Source organism: Macrobrachium nipponense, chromosome 5, assembly GCF_015104395.2.
Source record: "Macrobrachium nipponense isolate FS-2020 chromosome 5, ASM1510439v2, whole genome shotgun sequence".
Classification (NCBI taxonomy): Eukaryota; Metazoa; Arthropoda; class Malacostraca; order Decapoda; family Palaemonidae; genus Macrobrachium; species Macrobrachium nipponense.
In genome coordinates, this window is record NC_061107.1 from 64,135,921 (window position 1) to 64,157,664 (window position 21,744).

Here is a 21,744-nt window from a genome sequence, read left to right on the forward strand (position 1 = left end):
TAAGTTTCTCCTTCGTGATACCATCATTAATTAACTGGGGTAAACCTCAAGACTCCATAAACCAGAAACCACAAACACCGGAGGACTCACTCTACGACGATGATGATAATAATACTTCCTTTCTGCCTTTTTTTCTTAATATATATCTGATCTCTTTGTATGCCTTCCTTCCTTCTCCCACTCTCTCTTTCTCTCTCTCTCAGTTTCACGTTAACCATAACTATCCTTTGTAGCAGAAATCCAATAATTATTGAAAAACCTCATAAATCTACCTGGTAATGTTTTTAGTGTAATGAATACCTCAAATGCTTCGGTGTAAAACTTTTTTCAAGAAAAAGTTTTTACGAATGAAACTGGAGGTTATTAATCACGTCAATGTTTTAGGAAATGAATAACTGCTGTAGATAAAACGAAATGACAGAATTAAAATGAAAAACCACGCAGACCTCCTCACATAATGTTCTTGCATTAAAAATAAAAGACAGAAGATAACACAAGACGAGTACAGAGAGAGAGAGAGAGAGAGAGAGAGAGAGAGAGAGAGAGAGAGAGAGGCGAGGGGGAACCTGATCCAGTGATCGGTTATTAAAGCCCATTAATAATGGAAATAAATACAACATAAATTGTCATGGGAAATTTAGATATAATACCACATTACACAATTTCTTAGGAAAAAACCAGCAGGTATAATAGCATAAAATCCAAGAAAGAATATCCAAACAATAATGATCGTTACCACTTACTAATATGTCAGAAAAATATGAAAAGAGAACAGCAAGTCAGTGAATAAAAAATAATGCCTCATTCGGGATTACACCACATATGATTACCGAAAGCCAACCAGGAATCGAATCGTGTATATTCACAAATAAAATCCTAACCTTACTGTATGGAATGTTCACTAAGTAATTGCACCGGTACACCTGGATATCGCAAGTAATTCATGTTGAGAAATAGCTAAATATAGCTGTACAATCTGATAATTAATCAACAAAGTTACTTGCAAAATAATTCAAACGTTCCCGGGGATATATCTCGCAGCAGGCAGAAACGTTTACCTTCGGGAAATTTTAATCTATTAATAGCGCAAACGTGATATTATTTAAACGTTCCAGGGGATATATCTCGCAGCAGACAGAAACATTTACCTTCGGTAAATTTTAATCTATTAATAGCGCAAACGTGATATTATGCATAGTTCACAAATCACCTCAAAAAGAAATGTAGTACTAGAATATTTCTTAAAACTTTAGCCTGTATTCAAACTTAAAAACTACAACATATAAAGAACGATGTTACACAAGTGAAATACCGTTCCAATAACCTGTAGAGGTAACCTGTACGGACATTACCACTAACTCTTTTAAAAAGAGGAACACTACAATAAACTTAGCTTACACAGCAATCATAAAACGGCCTTCACTTCATTCCAGGCGCTGGTCATAAGGAACATACAATCTAAGCAGCTCTGCATGTAATCAAATTAGAATAACGCAATGATGCATGAATATATCTATCATAAAGGCAAAAGGGTTAAAAGGATTAAAATGTTCACCATCAGCATCATTATGAAGAACTAACCCTAACATGGTGGGGACAACAAGGCACCTTTACTGAGATGAATATTAGCTATCTTCAGTGTCTCCCACTCTTAACCTCCTTTATCAACTTGATTCACACAAGTGGCCGCTTCCACTTTGCAAAACCGAGCCTCATGTCTCTACCTACAGTCTAAACTTCTTAAAAACAACAACAGCAGCAGCAGCAGCAACAGCGACGCAGCCCTCTGTCCCTCCTTTCCCCTTCAACACCTTCCCTCCCGGTTCCAATCGCCGATTCCTCTCCCCCACCTGAGCTTTGGGATGTCAAACCGAGCAGCATCAAACCATGAAAATCCGGTCAAAATTACACGTTGTCAAATGGCTTTACATAGAGACTTGAGATGGTAATGAACATCAAGATTCAAGGAGATGGAGGGTTGATATCTATCTTAATGCCATTACGGAGTGAGAGAGGAGTTTTCAGCGCCCCTAATAATCACAGGGTGGGTGTAGCCTACCACATACCCTATCCCATACCAAGCCCCAGGGGAACCTCCCTTCATACCTAGTGGTTTACACGGTGATTTATACGGCACATGGAATTATATACTGCTCTGGATATAACAATCCTATCGCTTCGTTTGCACACACAATCTCTTCGGATACTCTCTCTCTCTCTCTCTCTCTCTCTCTCTCTCTCTCTCTCTCTCTGTTACATTCTTGTTTCGCGTACGCACACACACACACTCGATATATATATATATATATTATATATATATATATATATATATATATATATATATATATATATATATATATACACAAACAAACAAACACACACACACACACACACACACACACACACATATATATATATATATATATATATATATATATATATATATATATGTGTGTGTGTGTGTGTGTGTGTATTATATATATATATATATATATATATATATATATATATATATATATATATGATGCGTGTGTGCTTGTGTGTATGTGTGAACAAGTACACGAGCATGCATAATTTTATAGGTATCCTATGAAATCATACACTTACACACGTAGACCTAATCCAGGAGGTGGCTCTACAGAAAACCAGTAAGTCACTGCCACTTTTATTCTAAGACTGCTGAATGTAGAAGGCTCATCACCAGCACATCGACAGTGAAGCGCCCACCTTAATCAGTCTTACATTCTTGCACTCCGCGGATATCAAGTGCAGTGAAGCTCAAACTTGGTAAACACCCTCTAGTCAAAATATTATGCAGAGCGTGCACGGTTCATCTACTTTCCGCTCCAATACCTTTCCATTCTCGAACGACTCTTCACGATGTCTTCCGAACGCCCTCAAAACGCTGATTCAACTTCTTACACACCCCAATCTTAATAATATATATATGTTGCCTGCCAATGTTTTCGCTTGCTCGGGGAGTAAGCGTACAAACTACATTGTTGTTCTTGTTGGGGGAAGGAAAGCCCTAAGAAAGACCCAAAAAGGTCTAAAAACGGTGCTTCGCGTTGAGTTAAATTTGCATGAATTTTAGGACAGGATATTTAGGATTTATTTATTATAATGAAAATGTAGAAAATGAATAATGTGCATGTTAATCAGTAGATTTTAGCACGTTTCAATTTATTTGACTTACGTATGCCTGAAGGGAAAATCTTGCACGTGTCCCGAGTAAGCGGGGGGTCGTATCACGCCTTGCTTTTTATGAAAGAGTTTCTAATGTTCATAATGGTATTGAAAAAACAATTAAATCCATTCAGGTAAAACATCACCAAATCTTTTCCCCGCTATATTTCATTATTTCTGAAATAAACGTTCATTTTCTTTAGGAGAACAAAGAATGGTCGAAGTTAAGTATATCTTAGTTTTACCAGACCACTGAGCTGATTAATTGTATGTATTAAATCTGGCGTCACAACATCTGGGTAATTGACACCGAAATAAATTAAATAGAAAAAATGAAATTTTAATAAATTTCATTTAAAAATATCTATAAATATATGTATATAAAAATTTTGTTCATATATATAAGTTCTTACATAGACAATCTATGTATAATTCAAATTTGGTTGAGGAGGCCCGCCTCCCCCATAAATTTATATAACTGCTCTATATTACAATCCTTTTCAAGAATTGTAGTTAGGATAAAATTACCTACTCTGTCACGACCCCAAGACAGGAACCTATGTCTCAAATTCCCGAATCTGGGACACTCAACCAACAAATGTTTCACAGTCAAAGGCAGAGTACAGTTCTCACAAAACGGAGGATTTCTCACGAGACATCAAGAATCCATGTGTGAGTCTTGTATGTCCAATACTCAATCTGCACAACATCGTTTCTTGTCTCCTTGGCATATACGGATATGGCCAAGGAGACACTGATGACGTGATACTACGCATTTTTTGATTATTTAAAATATCCTCCCAAAGGTACTGCCAACATTTTTTAATTCTCTGACCTACTAGAGGATACAAATCCCGATATGGTAGTAGGCATCTTGTGGGTTCTGGGGAGCTGACCGCAGACTTTCCAAGTAGGTCGGCTTTTTCATTCCCAGCCACCCCAACATGGGAACAAACCCAACAGAACTTTATTTCTTTCCTCTTCTTTTTAGTAAAAGCAGCCATTCCAATATATCTAAAATCAGAGGGTTTAAAGGGTTAAAAGATTCCAGCGACTGAAGAACACTTCTTGAGTCACAATATATAATAAAATTATTTTCATTCCGAGTTAAAACTTCCTTTAAAGCCTTTAAATTTCCATATAATTCTGCTGTAAAATCGATGCAACAGATGATAACCTGCCGCTTCTCTCTGCATCACGGAAGGATACACCAAAGCCGACGCCAGTATCAGACTTTGAGCCATCCGTGAAAACTGCAGTGAAGTTATGATGTTGCAAAGAGTGTTCTAAAAATATGGACCGCATGGCCTCACTGGACAATTCTGTCATGGTAAAATTAAAATAGCTACAAAATTTTACCTTTGGAAAGTTCCAGGGGGGACTAACTGAATATTTTGCTGGTAAAATCTCGATTCTTGGCATATTTAATTCACGGACAAAAAAATTTACTTAAAAGCAAATGGACGAGATTGCTTGGGGTGACTTTCATAAAACTGCCAATGCCTCTCATTTCTCATACAAATGCTGGTTAAAGACTTGGGTAGCCTCTGGAATCTATACCAGTTCCGAACCAGCAAACGCTTGTAATGAAGATCCAGTGGCACCTCAACAGCATCTACAAGCATGCTCTCGGTGGGAGATGATTTAAATGCTCCTGTACACAACCGTATTCCTCCATGATGGATTGAGTTAAGCATTTTAAGGCTATTTGGCTTCGCAGAAGTGTACACCTCACACCCATAACTTAATTTTGTAAAGACCAAGGCTTTATAGAATCTCAACATCTGAGTTCGGTCTGCACCCCACGAAGTGTGAGACAGGACTTTCTGCAAATCTATTGCTTTCAAGCATTTTGCCTTAATATATTTCAGATGCGGAATCCAGGTCAGCTTGCTATAAAAAATCAAGCCAAGAAACCTTGTTTCACCAACACCCGGAATTCTCTGACTATGAATGAATAGATCTGGATCAGGGTGGATTCCCCTTGTACGAAAAAAGTGCATAGTTACTGTTTTACTGGCAGAAAATCTAAAACCATTAACTTCAGCCCACTTTACTATATTATCAATGCAGAGCTAAAGACGGCGTTCAACCACTGCCAAAATTGATGCTGCAAAGAAAATCGACAGGTCATCAACAAAAAGGGTATATGTTATATCTGGGGGAATTATTTTAGAAACCCCATTGATTACCAAGGCGAACAAGGTTACTTCCTTGTGGTACTCCTTCTTGATTGAACACATCTGACATTGTTGCTCCAACCTGAACCTGAAATATCCTATTTTTTAAAAAAGCCCTAATAAACAGGGGCAAATTGCCTCTCAGGTTACATTCATAAAGGACCCTCAAAATGCAATATCTCCATGTTGTATCATAAGCCTTCTCTAGATCAAAGAAAACATATTGAAGATTCAATTCGTACCAATACATCAGTTGTGGAGTGCATACTCCGAAAACCACACTGAGCAGGCGAGAGGTATTTACCTCTTTCCAAGTACCACAGCAATCGTGTGTTCACCATTTTTTCCATGATCTTACACAAACAAGATGTCAATGCAATAGGACGATAATTTTCTGTCTTGAATGGATCTTTTCCAGGTTTCACAAATGGCAGTAATTTTAACTTCTCCCAAAGCTTGAGGAAGATATGTTCTCGGTAAATTCTGTTAATTAGGCTTAATATGAAAAGTCTGGTAATTTCAGGCGTTTGCTCAATTATTGAATATGTTATATCATCCAGTCCAGGAGCTGATTCATTACATTTATTCAAGGTTGATTCAAATTCTCTAATAGTAAAAGGAGCATTGTATTGCTCATGTCTTAAGGTATTAAAATCAATTTCGACCTGTTCCATTATCCGTCTTTGAGCTGAATAGTGTCTATCATCATTTTTCTTCGCAACATCAGCAAAATGATTAGCAAACTCATTTGCCACTCTGAGCTGACAGCTCTCCTAGGGTTGGCCCGAAGGAGTAGATATTTTTACATGGCTAGGAGCCAATTGGTCACCTAGCAACGGGACCTACAGCTTATTGTGGGATCCGAAGCACATTATATCGAGAAATTAATTGCTATCACCAGAAATACATTCCTCTGATTCCACGCTGGCCACTCCAAGAATCGAACTTCGGACAACCGGATTGCGAACCGAGCGCGAAAACCACTCGTCCAACGAGGAACAAGAATGGTCAAGCACAGAGTAATCAGTAACAGGAGTAAAAGGGATATTTACATCTGGTCTTAGCAGGGATCCAGCATATTTCTACATTTCTCCCATTATTATATAATTGTTGGAGAAATAATTTTATTTATTGTACAGTATTATTTTTTTTATTTTTAACACTGAATATCTTCAATGGCGCTTCTTGGGTCACTAAAAATCACAAACTTATTGAATGATGTTTCTATAATTATTTTTATAGCTGATGCAATTGCATGCAACTTTGCTGTGAATACTGAAGCATTATTAGGTAGAGAGAACTAATAAGATTTGTTTTGGGACACTGCAGCATATCCCACCCCATGTCCTGATTTAGATTCTTCTGTATATAATGCGCAATGCGTTCCTTCTCGGCTTATATACTCTATCGTATGTTGTTTATGGTATTTTGGTGTATGTGAGTAACCATTTGATTAATATTTCAGGTATTTACAAATTTTCATTTTATTCATTGTATTACTCCAATTGAGAAAGTTGGTGTATGATTTATAAATACGTATATCTCTTAATTCAAATACTGGTCATAGCACTTTTCATTGTTACTAGCTCTCTATGGAGAGAGAGGTAGTTCGCCACATTCAACTTTTTTTTTTTTTTTTTTAACTTTAGTTTAACCAGACCACTGAATTAATATTAACTCTCCTAGGGCTGGTCCGAAGGATTCGACATGCTATTTAAAATCTTTATAAATTATTATCTAGAAAATAAATATTTCCCATCTGGAATATATATTATCTAAAAAATAAATATTTAATATCTGGAATATATTATAAACTATATATTATATTTTATCGTATAAATGATTAAATTTAAGGAATTTTTAAATATTAAAAAGTGAAAATTTGTCCCTTTCTGACAATATTTCTTTAAAAGAATATCTTCTGAATAATATGTCTCTTTGGATTCTATATTTTGGACAGATTTTTTAAATATGTTTCACTGTTATTTGTACATTACATATTTCGCACATAAGTATATGGGCATGGGGGTTACTCATTAGGTAACCATATGTCAGTTTAGTGTGACCAATTCTTAGCTGTGTCAATATTACTGAATTCTTGCGGCATTTCTGATAGGATGATGGCCACGGGTTTACAGTTTCTTTTATTTCTCTTAATTGTAGTTAGGATGGTTTTCCCTCGTTATTTTGCCATTTTTTTCTTAATTACCGATTTACTGTGGCAAATGCAATCTTCTGGTGGTAATAATTGTGCTGATATTGGGAGTGTTCTAGCCTCTTTTGCATAGGTGTCTGCTTTTTCATTGCCTTCTAATCCTATGTGAGACGGTATCCAACACAGAGTTACAGATATCTTTTTCCTTTCCAATTCATGTAATGTATGTCTAATTTCATTTATAATTTTGTTTTTTGTAGTATAAAAGCTTATTGCAATTATTGAACTTAGTGAATCGCTAAAGATAGTTACTTCATTAAACTGGTTTTCAGATATAGTTGTTAATGCTGTTTTTATTGCTAGTAATTCAGCGGTGAACATTGATGCTTTGCTTTGTAAGGAGGCTTGGATCTTTACATTGTTTCCATAAACAGCGAATCCAACTCCCATATCATCTTTGGAACCATCAGTATATAATTATATGATTACTATTGTGTACCTTCATATGTTCCAGAGCATATTGTTTCACTGCGAGGGGAGTATTCAATTTATTAATGGGTATTGTACAGAGTTTGCTACATATCTGGGGAGTACTTATCAACCATGGAGGCATTGTTTTGTTAAAATTGTCAAATTTAATATTATAAAGGTCATTGTCATTAAGTAATCTATTAGCTCTAACAGGGAAGGATGGGATCATTTTTGTATTCCAGAAACAATCTGGATCTTTAAATAAATCTTTGGTTTTTGCTGGACTATTTACAATTTTTAAAGCTCTGCACATCGTTGTTATTTTGAATCTATAAGATAGGGGGATTTCTCCACTTTCTACAATCAAGGATTGGACTGGTGATGATTTGAATGCTCCAGTGGCTATACGAAGCCCAAGGTGATGCACTGGATCTAGCATTTTGAGAGTAATCTCACTAGCAGAACTGTAAATTGAACTGCCAAATTCTAATATTGGTAGAACTGTAGTCTTATAAAGTTTCAATAAAGTTTCTCTATCAGCACCCCATGAAGTGTGAGCTAACTTTTTAAATATTTTTATAGCTTTCAAGGCCTTTGCTTGGTGTGTCTCACATGGGCTTTCCCGTTCAAATGATTGTCAAAATAAAGGCCTAAGAATTTGACTTCTGGATAAAATTGGATGGGAGTGTTATTCATGGTAAGAGATATAACTTGATTTTTGAGCCAGCGTTGATCCTTATAAAATGTTATTGCCCGTGTTTTTTCAACAGAAAATTTTAATCTAACAGATAATGCCCATTGTTCAATTTTAGCTATGGAGATATTTAAAATTCTTTGGATGTGGCGTAGGTTGTTTGAGGTGTAAAAAATGGCAAAATCATCAACATATAAGCTCTTGTTTACATCTTCTGGGAGCATTTTAACTATATTATTGATTACTAATGCAAATACTGTGCTGCTTAGTACGCTGCCTTGTGGGATACCTTCTTATATTTCAAATGTTTCTGATAATACTGTTTCAATTTTAGTCTGGAATGTTCTTTCTGTTAGAAAATTTCGTATAACAATTGGAAGTTACCCCTTAGATTTATGTCATATAGAGATTTTAAGATTGAATATCTCCATGTTGTATCATAAGCCTTTAGAATGTCGAATAAGACTGCGACAGTAATTTTCTTTTATACAAATCCTCTTTTAATTTGCTCTTCTAGTGATGTTAATGAATTTAAAGTTGAGTGATTTTTCCTACTTCCAGATTGGGTTGCTGCTAGAACTTTATTTTTCTCTAAATACCATATAAGTATATTATTTACCATTTTTTCCATGAGTTTACACAGACAACTAGTTAGTGATATAGGGTTATAATTATTTACTAATGTTGGATCTTTGCCGGGTTTGGGTATAGGAATTACAATAGCGTGTTTCCATGTTTGGGAAGTAGTTTCTGTTTCCATACCTGATAATAAAATTTTAATAAGTATTGTTTGGCTTTAATGTTCAGATGTATAAGGAGTTCAAAAGAGATATTATCCTTTCCTGGGGCAGTGTTACTACAAGTTTTTAGTGCACAAATTCTTCTAATGTAAATGGGACATTGTAGTATGATTGTTGACTTGTTTCGAAATTAATTATACGTTTTTCTTCATTCCTTTTTCTAATGCGAAAATGTTCATCTAAATTCAAACTATTGCCTATTGACTCTTGGTGGCGACCTATTATATTTGATATTTCTTTTAAATCATGAACTCTTTTCCCATTATGTAATATTGGGGATCAAGGTGATCAACTATATTTGCCATTAATTTTTCGAAATCTATCCCACATTTGTTTAACCGTGTCACCTGAGAAGTCTGAGACGTGATTATCCCAAGATGATTTCCTATTGCTAATAACTTTTTTCCTAAATTGAGCAAATACCTTAATCAGTAAAGTTTTGATATAATCAATTTCCATAGCTATTAATACTAACCCTTTCAATGTATATCTATTACTTTTATATAATTTGTTATATCTTTGGTTTAGTCTGTCTAATCGTCTACTCATCTTCTGCTTCAGTTTGATAATATCTGAAAGTTCTCTAGACCACCATGGAAAAGGATTTATTTTTGGCTTACAAGTTGTCATTGGTATTGATTTATTTCCAGAACTAACTACGAAATCTGTAAAATATGAATTAATTTCATTGTGATCATTGTTACTTTGGAAAGGGGAAACATTTTTTGGTAACTAAATTATACTTTTCCCAATCAGCTTTTTTAAAATTAAATTTTGGTACAAATTGTTGATGATTATCTTCAAGACATCTGATTACGATTGGGTAGTGATCACTGGTATAAAGGTCATCCAGAGTATTCCATTCTAGTCTGTCTACTAACGAAGTGGAACAAATTGACAGGTCTACGGATGATAGGGTCCCAGAGTTTTTGAAAAGTATGTTGGGATTTCATTTTCATTCAAACAACAATAGTTGTAATTAGGTATTAGGTTTTCTATGTCTTTACCTGCTCTATCTGCGTCGATGATACTGGCATCCCATAAAGGGTGGTGAGCATGAAAATCACCTAAAATTAAAATTGGCTCATTGAACTGTGATAAAATGTTTGATAATTGAGCCATATCATAATTTTCATTAGGTTGATTATATAGACTCCAGACTAAAATGCTAGATTGGTTTGTCATATGCAGGCGAATTGAAGATATTTGAAATGAATTACTATTAACTGTAACATTATCATAGGCCACACGATTATGAACATATATTGCTGTTCCTAACTTGCCTTCTCCTGAAACGGAGGATGCCAGATGGGACTGGATTATTAACGTGTTGTAAACATATGCACATAGTGTTTTCAGACCGTTTATGTTCCATTGGACAATAGTATAATTGAATGGAACGAAAGTTAAAAGATTATTTTGTAAAGCTGGTTATATATATATATATATATATATATATATATATATATATATATATATCTATATATATATATATATATATATATATATATATAATTTTAAAAATTATGGGTCTATGGGTAATTATTCACTTAATTAGCTTTAATTTTCTTTTTGGGTTTTTGATATTTCTGTGTTATCTTCTGATTCAGTAGTCAATTTAATTTCTTCTTGTTTGGCTAAGAAATTGTCTAACATTGCTATTTTGCTCTCACGATAGTACTGTAAGTGTCTAATACACATACAATCTTTGGTATGTAATTCTAGCTGGCTTGAGATATTATCTTTTCTAGCTAAGAAATTCCTTATCACGTTTATCAATTTTTCTTTATTTGGAGGTTTCGTTTCTTTGCAATCTTGTGAAAAAAACATGTATAGCATCCACATCGTTCATGGTGAGATTCGGTTTGAGGTGTTACGCCTTCTTGGATACACTGCTGACATTCACAATTATTGTTTTGTCTTCCTTGGATTGATTGAAATTTGTCTTTAAATTTTCTTGGAAAGACAGGCGAAGGGTTTATTTCTTCAGATTTACTTTGAAAAACTATAAAAGAATTCATTACTTTAAATTTACTTGCTTCTTGATGTTATTAGTGTTAATTTGAGTTTTTGGGGGAGAAATTATTTCTCTTTCTCGTTTTCTTCTTGTTTGGTCAGCATGATCTTCCTTTCCAGTCTAGAGATGGCAATTCTTCATCTTTCATTAGTATCTCATAAGGGTTGCTTATTAGTACTGTATTGCTAATTTCTCCAAGAGACTTATTGTTAATTTCTAAGTTTGTTGACCTTGTTTGTTTTTCGTTAGTTTTTCCAGGTATTATAAAATGTTTCTTGGGCATTACTTTTTCTACAGCGTCTCGATATGATTTATTTCTAGCAGGGTCCATTAAACCTCTTGATTTTAATTCTTGCTTTCCTTCTGGAATTGACATGCCAGACCTGCTTATTAGTAGTTTTAATTCTGTGTTATATATGTCGGTTGGACATATCTTTGATCTCACATGATGGTCTTGTCCACAAGTACAACATTTGGGAACGCCACAGTTCCAGGTGGTTTCATGATCTTCTGAACCACAGAATGCACAAATTGGTTTATTTCTACATTTGTTTTTTGTATATCCATACTTAGAGCAATTTGTGCATTGAAGAGGCTTTGGTACATAGGGTAATACCTCTCTTCTCTGGCCTTCTATTTTAATATTAGGTGGAAGAGCCTGCCCTTCAAATTTAATTTTAGCTATTCTCAATTTTTTCCCTGATGTCTTTTATTTGGAATGTCATATACTTTTACGTTTTCAATGTTGGGATATCAAATTTTTAATGGGTTTCATAACAATGCCTCAACTGGTAGGCCATCACAATCATTATTGGGTGGTAACATTACTGTTCCCTCAATACTGTTCAATTTGTCATGTCTTTCGACCGTGACATTTATCCCGTTCATATTATTAAACATTTGATAATTTTCTGATTGAAGTTTTGTGGTAGCTTCCACTATCCATTCTTTTCTTGTTATAGATCTAAATGTCATTTCTTTGGTCGGGTACTGAGTTAATAAAATATTTTCAAATTTAGCAGCGGTCAGCTCGGTTTCTGTTTTAAAAACCAAGTATCTTGGCCAAGTGCCATATCCAAATAATGAGTCAAAGCGTACCAATGTAGGATCTGCTCTGTATTTAGGACGTTTGTTTCGAAAACTGTTAATATTTTCACTTTGTTCATTTGTTACTGGAGGAATTTCCTTTTATGGCATTAAGAATGGTTCCATAGTTATTATGTTTGATTTGGGTATGGATCTAGAATCATCGTTTACTTCTTTGTTTACACTTTTCTGAGCCATTTCCAAGTCCGTTCCAGGGTGGTCAACAATGGGGGTTAATGTATCATCAATAGATACAAGTACTGTATTATTTCAGCCAGATAGTCCTCTACCCACCATATTCCTCAGTAAAACGGAGCCCAACAAGGGAGGGATGTGTTATGCGACTTTTAGTGGCCACCCCCAGAGGCTACAACCTGGTTATACACATGGCTCCCAGAACTTGAGGCGTCATCAGTCCGTCGAGATCAGACCCAGCTCAGGGGGCCATGTTCATTGACATAAGACTTTCCCTTCGCTTGGGCACGTCAGGTACTCGAATTCTACAGGTGGAGAGACATATCAGTCCTCTTCACCCTCCATCAAATCAGAGGACAGTCAGAGCCGTAATCCAATGTAGGTCCAAGGTTGTCAATTAATGGTCACTCCTGATAGGGTAAGGAGTTAAGGACTGAAAATTGAGAAGGCTCAAAAGTGGACCGAGCTTAGTCTGGATGCTCAGAACTGGCCGGTGTAGCATGGTTAGACCTGCCAGGGTAGGGCACAACTCCACTACTGTAGCCCAGTTCATCCTTGCACCACACAAGCCCCACCACCACATCAAGGTGCCGGGCCATTGGTGGGGACATTCACCTTGCAAAGATGATTTTGGCGATGATCTAAAAGCTCCTGAGCGCTGTCTAAGGCCTTCATTGTGAACAGGGTCTAACATTTTCAGCACTCCGTCTGATGCTGAGCCACATACTTGGCTTCCATAATCAATGATAGACAGCACTGTTGCTTTAAACAGAACAGTAAGGGTATGTCTAGCGACTCCACAAGTAGTGTTCGATAATTTTTTAACTAGGTTTATTGCTCTTTTACTTTCTAATTTTATGTATGTTATGTGGGCTTCCCTGTTCAAGGGAGTATCGAATACTGATTCCAAAACTTTTGCTGTCTGGCCAATTGGTATACTATGGTTTCTGATTTTTAAATCTATTTCTTAACTTTTTTCCACTTTTTATTTTTTTTAAAACATGATTTCTTGAGATTTATCTGCAGAATATTTAAAGCCTACAGATGAGGCCCATTCATGTATTTTTATTGTGCTTTTATTAATGATTCGTTCTGCATGTTTTATTAGAGATGCTAAATAATATATAGCAAAATCATTCATATACAGATTACTTTTAATTCACACCTGAAACCTGCGTTTTGTCAAAAAAATTTCGACAAACCCAGTTAAATGTCTATAGAAATTGTTGTTTTGTAAAGTTTTTAATATAGCATAACTCCATGCAGTATTATATTCCTTTTCAACTTTAAAAAAGACAGCTGCTGTAATTTGTTTTCATTCAAAACCTCTAATTATGTAATCTAGCGAGAATCTAGTGTAGATCTGTTACATTGTGATCCAAACTTAGTGGGAGTCAGAATTTTATTCTCTTAAATGTGCTAAGTTAGTCGTGCATTTACCATCTTCTCTAACAATTTGCACATGCAGCTTGTTAATAGGAATTTCTATATCTTTACGCAATTCGTCAGGAAATAAATTTTGAAGCCATAAATTATTATAAAACTGTAATAAGTATGACTTTGACAAAGGTGCAAAGTCGCAGATCATGTCAAAAATATTATCACCTCCAGGAGAAGATTTATTGTTGTTCAAGAGAGCATATGCCAACTCTTCCATATTAAATTTCTATTATACATCTTCTAGTGTTTCAAAATTTATTTTCATTAATTCATTATTATTTTTCTTTATGCAAAAGTGCTCATCTAAATTTCCATCACTACTTACATTTGCTAAGTTTTCTGCTGTTATATTATTTATTTCTTTTGGACAAATATTCTTCTCCCATCCTTTAATGTGGCATGTCTAGGTGGTTTAACATGGGTACCATTTATTTTCCCGAATTTTTCCCATATTTCTTGAATGGGAGTATTATTAGAGAGATCTTCTACATACTTCCTCTATGAAACAATTCTTTCTTGAATTACTTCATTTTTAAATTTTGCAGATATTTTGTTGTATAGAGGTTTCAATGTATCAACTTCTAATAATAATATAATCCTTTTTTGTAGAGGTCTTTCTATTACTGGTAATGTTTTATTTATTTTACTGAACTTTCCTATCTAATTGTCACCCTATTGAGTGTTTTATATTCATTAAGTAGTTCTTATTCCTGGAGATTAATCAAGCATTGTTTTGTTGCTCTTATCTATTTTAATATTCGTTTCATTGTTTGATTTTAGCATAGTGGAGAAGGGGAGTTTCCTAGCAGGTCATTGCATTCCTCTATCTTTCAATTCCAATTTGACCTCATTTATAGAGTATTCCTGTTCTTTCCTGGAGTAACTTTAATTTTGAATCATATATATAATACATACACTCCTTATACCTTTTGAATGGTGATTTTAGGTTTACCGCACATTTGCCATCTTCGTTAGATCCACAATATGCTTATACAAACGTATTCCAGCAATTTTTTATTGGATGTCCATACTAACTACAGATTTGGCACTGTAGTGATTTTGGAGCATATGGTCTAGTTTCTCTGTTTTGGCCCATGATTTTAATTTCTAAGGGTAATGCTTGGCCATCAAACTTTTTTTTTATTCTTAATGACTTCCTACTACTTTGTTGTATATTTCACAGTCTTGCACAGTGCTGTACCTGTTTTACAGGAATTCACTAATATATTTTTTTCTATTGGTTCATCATTATTATCAGGAAGTACTATGGTACCCTGTACACTGTTCATACTGTCATGTCTTTTTTTTCCATTTGTACTTTTATATTATTAAAAAAATTTTTAGCTAAAGTAATTTTCTGATTTATTATTAGTTATGGTTTTTCTCAACCACATCTGTTCTTTTATTTGTGAGTGACATTTCAGAAGTTTAATGTCGATACTCTAAGAAGTTTTCTCATTTTAATGCAGGTATTTTCTTTTCCTTTTCTAATGTCAGGAAGCTTGACCAACTTCCACTCCCAAAGAGAGATTCGAAGTGAATCAAGGTTGGATGGATGGATGGATGGATGGATGGATGTATGAGTTTTAGGGCAAAAGCCCAGGCACTGGGGCCAAAGGAGCCATTCAGCGCCGTAATGGAAAGTAAATAAATTACATTAAAAATGAGTTAATAAGTGTATGAAGAAAATGGTTATAGATAAATTACCATATGACAAATGAATGAGTTAATGAAGAAAATGCTTAATAAATAAATATATATATCTATGATGTGATAGATAAAAAATAATTAAATGGTATTAAAAATGTTTATAGACTTTGAAAAGGAGAGGAGAGTAGAAATATTTACTTCATCTCCCAAAATATCACAAAGGGATTTACCTCTAAGATATCTCTCTCTCTGGTTAAAATATCTGGGGCAAGCAACCAGAATGTGCTCCACTGTTAGCATCTCGCCACCGCAAGAACCCTCTGGGAGGCTGCCCCCTTCTAAAATATACTGATGGGTCAAATAAGTGTGCCTAATCCTCACTCTACTTAAAACTATTTCTGTTCGCCTATCAGACTGGAAAGACGAAGGTCACGGCAATATATTATTTCTAATATATCTGTACTTTCTATTATTGGCAAGATGAGGAGAAGTCCATCTTTCTTGCCATTTGCTTAAAATATAAGACCTAAAAAGATCTTTTAGATCTGTATGAGGCACTTTACTAAAGGCTGTTTCTGATGAGACACTAGCAGCTTTCGCTTCCCTATCTGCCATCTCGTTTCCGCAAATCCCCACATGTGAAGGGACCCAACAGAAAAAGACAGATTTACGCAAATAATACAAATGGAGGAGCGATTCCTGAACATTTTTAACTAACGGATGGAAGCTATTCAATTTTTAATAGCTTCTAAAGTGCTTTTGGAATCTGAGTAAATGACAAAATTAGTGTTGCCACTTTGAACAACTATATCCAGGGCAGAGACTATGGCTGTTAATTCTGCTGTGAATATGGATGCAAAGTCAGGTAGTTTAGCTGTATATGCTGTATCACCAAGGATAACTGCACAGCCAACACCACTACTTGACTTTGATTCATCTGTATACATTTTTGATACATTAGTATGGACAATGCTTTTTTGCACACGGATGCTTCTGGAATAAGCCATGGAGGATACACAGGATGTTTTACTTCCATGACTTTCTGGGATTTAAGATGATTACCCCTAACATCTTCATTTAGTCTAACTTGGAATGGTCTAGAGGCTCTCATACCAGAAAAGACGTGAGGGTCTACTTCCCTCAGCACCTGGAAGGAGGGATTTTTGGGAGCACTTTTAATTCTAGCCATGTACCTTAATCCTAGTTCTCGCCTTCTCAGATCAAGGGGAAGTTGGTTAGTATCAACATACATGCTTTCAACAGGCGAAGTTCTAAAAGCCACTGAGCATATTCTCAGCCCCATATTGTGTACAACATCCAGTTCCTTCAGCCTGGTTTGACAAGCTGAGGAATAAATCTTACAGCCATAGTCTAGCTTGGATCTACACGAGTCCTAGAGCAATAGATTCACTGGCTCTGACTATGAAGAAGCAGAAGCACAAGAAATCACTGGTGCTGCCTCCAAAGAGGCAGGAGTACCAGAAATCTCTGGTGCTGCCTACAAAATGGCAGGGGCACCAGAAACCACTGGCACAGCTTTCAAAGATGCTGGGGTGCCAGAAGCCACTGGAGTAGCCTACAAAGAGGTGGGAGTACACGTCACCACTGATCTTCCCTTCACATTGCCAAAGAAAGTATCACTGGTACCTTTTATATTCTTCTTCTGTTAGCAGCGATACTGGAAAAGGATATTCCAGGTCAAACAGATTGACGTAATATTTTCTCTTTTGCCTCTCTAAATGTGATATGTTCACTTATCCTTAACGTTTGTAACACCTTTTCCATGATGTTCACATCACAATTCTGTGAGGAAGCTGGAAGATTCTCTTCACAATGTATACATACTGCTTCTTTCTTACATACACCAAGCTACAGTTCACCACATTTAACACATGTCAGGCTTGCCTTGTCACTTCTGCCAACAAGACCCTAACATATATCTATAGATAAAATATATCTATATTTTTGGCAATAAAAACATTTCCTCAGTCTTAGGATGTATTGCTTTACATTAAAACGAAACTTACTGCTTTTATTATATTATGTAATCATGTTGAATTAAATTTGACAATTAAATTTGGAAGTGGAACAAAGGCTCCATTGATCTTCTTCATTCATTCAACTCTAATTACACCTTGATCCTTTATGTGATTCCCTTGGTGTGATTCCAAAAAGCATGTTCTTTTATTCTATTACTCATAAAGATTGAAAATCATAAATAAATTAGGTAAATATGAAAACCTTAAAAAAATATTATAAGTTTTTCATGTAAATTATTTTCCCACCAATGGCACAAGTGAGGGCCGGCTACCAAATGTCCATTCTCTACCCTACCCAACAGATAGCACGAACACAATTAGAGTGGCCTAAGTGTCAGCCAAATCCGGTTGTTGGGACTGAGAGTTTTACGAGAATACAATCATCCCCATCCCAATCATGTCATGTGCAAACCAGACAGAATGCTAAGAGTCAGAACCAAACCAATGCTGGAATACACGGCCCAGCCCTAAAGAATAGTTCCGTCCTTGAGCTATCAATCAGATATCTCTCAGGCCCAAACATTATCACAGTTCCCACTCTTTGGCTTTAGCTATAAACCGAGTCCCAGCTATGATACCTTTTCCTATTTATCAGGTCCAATAAATCTTACCAAGAGTAGAAAATTCCACAAAAATATGGGACTCTAGGACTTAAACCCGGAAATAAATACCAGGCGCTCAAGAGCCCTCTCAACAAGACTCTAGGAGAGAGAGAGAGAGAGAGACAGACAGAGAGAAAGCTAGTTATCAAGGTGTCTCTTCAAGGCTAGATCTTCCTTTTTTCAAAGAAAAAATTTGACTGTCACCTAATTATGTCTTGTATTGTTACAGTATGCCCCTTAACTAAGAATAAATAAAGGAGAAACGGAAACATTAAAAAATCGGTTCTGCTAATACAAATTGTTGTGTTATATTCCTGATTTATATGTACTCAACAAATTAAAATTTGATTACTAAACCGGTCCAAATAAATATCTGCTGAATAGGAAAAATAATGTTTATTTATTAATAAGAGTTTCGAAACATTCTTACTGTTAAAATTTTGAGTAAAAATATTCCCATAAACGAAAGTACTCAATCAACTCACGATAAAAGTATCTACAAGCGACAAACATTACAAAAAAATTACATAGTAAAGTTGCTTCTCAATCTGTGAAACACTATACCAACCAAAATATTCAAGAAAGTGAAAAACAATAAATCTAAATCTCTAAAGGACTAAGAACTTCGAAGTCTAGAGATACCGCTAGAAAAACATTGATTGGCCATATCTGTTCAATTTCAAACATATGGTTTATGGTCTAAAATTAGTAAAGTTGGCGAAAGAAATGAACTTATTTCTATCAAATTCATTTACCAGTTTCAAGCATAATACTCTAAACTAAATTTATGTAATATCCGGTTAAACCAAAGTAATGAAGGGAAATGGGATTAAAACATTATTCTGCTGAAAATTTTTGAATAGACCTTGAGAGAGTTGAGGCTGGGGAGGGAGACAACCTCGACCAAATCTAATGGAAACTGTTTGCGCATACTCATGACCCTCTTCCAAGTTTCCATAAGCACATCTACATAAGTTCCCTTCAGTCAAGGTTAGGAAAGGCTGTAGTGTTTCCAGGGTAAGTTAACGGCAATCATTTTCCTCTTGAGCTGGGAAACTTGAAGCACTCTGATATCTGAAAGTGACCAAAAATAATAACAGCGGCCACATCTGCGCTCTTAGCGGAGCGTCTCCTAAATCTTTAAATTGCACTTCGGTCTCTTGCAGTCTTCTGTCGCCTCAACCACAATCTGTGTTTGCGTCTTGTGAAAACAACGGTCGTAAATTAATTCGAATCTCTCGGCGGCTACAGCTAATGGCATAAAAGGAATCAATTTTTTCTCTTGTTTTTACCTCGACACTTGGATGTTAGCGGCATTTTCTCGTTCAGAACCATAAACGATGCATCTTCCAAAATCGTCGAGATCTATTCCAAGAACTTGATCGTTAACGTAGTGGCTTTGCTAATGGTCTCAGTTAGTTAATAAAATAGAATGCGGCGAACTATCATCGGATATGTATCAGCTAAACAAAGTCAACGAATTCTACTCCATAAACCAAGTACCATGATTTACTATCAGCTAAAATATCTATTTGTGCATATATTTAAAATTGGAAGAACAGTACGGACCAGCATGCATGTGATGTGTATTATTACGCAGAGAGAGAGAGAGAGAGAGAGAGAGAGAGAGAGAGAGAGAGAGAGAGAGAGAGAGAGAGAGAGAGAGAGAGAGAATAAGTGTGCACCTGCTGATGAAAAAAAGTTATAACACTTGTATTTAAACAAATGTGCGGTAATCTAGGTAAATAGAGCCAGGATGCTAGTAAACAGTACAATCAGGATGGATAATAAAATATAAGTTTATGGAATAAAAATTTCTTAAAACATCAGAATGAGGAGGATCGGTGATTCACAGAGCAAGGGAAGAAGTGAGAGCTCAGCAAAAAGTGGCTAATTTTATATATGACAATTTTATCTAGGATGATACAATTTGGAATTACAAAAATGGATTGGACATTTATTAAGTATGTTGTTGAACGTAAAAAAATGACGAAGTTTTCAAGATAAATTACGGAGTATCGAGGTTTGAAAAGCATTAGAAGTGTAGAGAAACCAATAAACTTTGAGTAGCATTATCATGTAATATATGAACTATGTAAGTATTATATTGTAAGGTTGGAAAAAATAGGAGAAGAGAACGCACGAGGTAATACCGGGATGCTTGTGTTTACAGCGTATGAAACTTGTGAAACTCGGGGAAACTTCAGCATATATGTCTTTGATATAATAGGTACGATAGTATATGGGATTTTACTGTTCTTTCTTCTTTAAGAAGGGCATTAGTATTTACGAATGTAATGGATATTATGTATGTATGTATAAACACATATCACACACACACACACACACACACACACATATATATATATATATATATATATATATATATATATATATATATATATATTAGATGTAGATAAATACAATACACACACACACACACACACACACACACACATATATATATATATATATATATATATATATATATATATATATATGTATATATAAGCTGATTCGATACAGTTTTGAATATGCCTTCTCCGTGATATTCTGAAGTCCCGTGAAACCGTTATAAGTGATATTGTGTGCATGTGCGACAGCGCAAGTCAACCGCCAAAGACGTTACAAGTTGGGGTGACTTGGGCAGTTCAAAAGAGTGCCACGCATTGATAACCCTTCTTGATTGGCCCTTGTGGGTGAGGAGCCAGAATAACCAAACCAATCAGCATCTTGCATAACGATGCCGTGAGAAAGGGGTATTTGAAACAGTCAGTTGAGTATGTTAGTGGGTCCCATACAGGACAGACTGGGCCGAGACGAGTACCCAGTGCCCGCAACCGCCACATTAAGACGTGCATCGTCATGAGTGTCAATAACAGTCTAACCTGCCGCCCGGTTATTGTTATTGCATGTTCTACATTGCATGCCTCGATTATTGTTATTGCATGTTCTACATTGCATGCAAGTATGTAAATTTATCTCTCTCCTGTTTTTTCCTTCATATGCCGAACCAACAAATGACCAAGATCAGGTCATATATATATATATATATAATGTGTGTGTGTGTGTGTGTGTGTATACCACATACAAATTCTATATCTATATTTAGATGTGTTTTTATTTCATCTATTCCCATGCATGATTATTAACAAGTTTGTGAAAATATATTTGTTGGAGTGTATTAATCTGTGGAAAAATATTTATTAAAATATAATTATCCTGTGAC